Here is a 1,893-nt window from a genome sequence, read left to right as displayed (position 1 = left end):
TAGCCTGGTATTTGTCGAATGACAAGAAAAGCTTTCAGTCTGCAGAATTGTCACTGTTTATGTTGATAATGGTGGTCCGCGAATTTGAAAATTGGTATTAATCACATGATAGCTGACCCAATTGTAGCTCTATCTCTCCCAAAAGTTGGATATAACTAATTTGGGGCCCAATTATATTATGGATTGTGTTATTTATTTATTAAATTGTCTATATTGTACGGTTGTACGCCCTCGAAAGCTTCTCCAGTAGTTAAGAAACTAAGTCCGTCCTCGATTTTTTTGTTTTGAAAATTTTTTGCCCCTGAATGAATGTTCACAACTAAGAACAACAACAACAACAACAACAAGATCAACAAGATTAGTGATATAATGTAAGTATGGAACCTTGGATCATCTATTTATACCATCAAATACTGACCATAAAGCTCTTTAGTCCATCAATCATTGAAATGAACTTGATATTCCATTAGATATTTTGGCAATGTTCAAAATGCTGAAAAGTTGATTGGTAAATCAATTGAGGATGTATTATTTGAATGTTGTGCTCTGAAGTACCCAGTGTTTGACTCATTAAAGGATTAATTGTCATCAACAGATTGATAAAAGAATTAAAACTCAATGGAAACAATCTCAATCACAAGTTTGGAAAGTCATAATGATATATTTGCAGATGAATGATCCCCACTCAGCAAGAAGATATCAAGGTGACTTTGAACTGGTCTAAAAGACCAACAATTGGCGATGACATGAGAGATCTGAAGTTATCACCGTATGAATTCATGAGTGGTAATGGTTCTGAGATGTGCATATGGTATGATGGTTAGAAAATAGACTTCAATTTAAAGTGATTATATATTTCAATGACTAAAGTTAGATCACTAGAACCAATCACATCATATTTTATTAAGGGATATTGTTATTATGGATGTTATTTGGTTGTTCAATCGTTTCAACTAGTTATAAGGTCCTAATCATTTTTGGATTTCACAAACAGGGATATATATATTGTTTTTATAGCTGGAGAAGCTGCTATACATGGAGGTTGTGTCGCTGGTTAAAAATATACAAGAGATTTTGTTTCTAAGGGTTATTGTATTTGTTGGTGGTGAAATTTTGGTGCTTATACAGTTTGGAGATGCCACTCGGGAAAATGTAGATATAATGTACTAAAAATAAATGTATCTTCTATTGCTGAAGGATCTTGTAGAAGCAGTGGTGTAGTATTATGATGAGCATTTAGTATTGGTTATCAAATTACTATTGGTTGGATAATTAATGGTTGTAGCAGGTACGTTTATACTAGGTACAAAAATTTCAACATTTATAATATTTTTGAATGTCTGATGAAAGACTAACTATATTTATCAAACATGTGAGCATGTAGAATCTCATAGATATAAGTTTTTCATTAATTGCTTTAGTTTTAAAAACATTATGGTTGTTGTTTGAATTTGTCAAAATGTCGGGATTTTATCAAGAGATAATTTTTTTCTCAAACACAATTAATTCATGTCGAAACAAAGTGCAGTTAGATTAGTTAGTCTCATCTATATAATAGAATCTCTGACTTGGGTTAAAGCAGTTGTGGTTCTGGAAATATTTCAAATTACTTATGATGGTTAGGATATGGAAAACGGTAAATAGAACTCTCAAAAATGATTTGAATTTAAAACTTTCTCTTGGATCTACTGGGGACGCTCGTACTGTAGTTGGAATGGAAACTTTGAGCTCGATATCAATTCTAATTCTTGGACTATATGTATATTTGTTTACTATGGGGGCCCAAAAATTTTGTTCAACTAAGCAAATGAAATTTTGTTTTGAGCTTGCATTGTTTTGAAACTAAGTATATAGCATCTTTCAAACGCACTAATTAATGTGGCTATAATCGTT

Source organism: Wickerhamomyces anomalus (assembly GCF_001661255.1).
Source record: "Wickerhamomyces anomalus NRRL Y-366-8 unplaced genomic scaffold WICANscaffold_20, whole genome shotgun sequence".
NCBI classification, from domain to species: Eukaryota; Fungi; Ascomycota; class Saccharomycetes; order Phaffomycetales; family Wickerhamomycetaceae; genus Hansenula; species Hansenula anomala.
Note: the sequence above shows the minus strand (reverse complement) of the source record.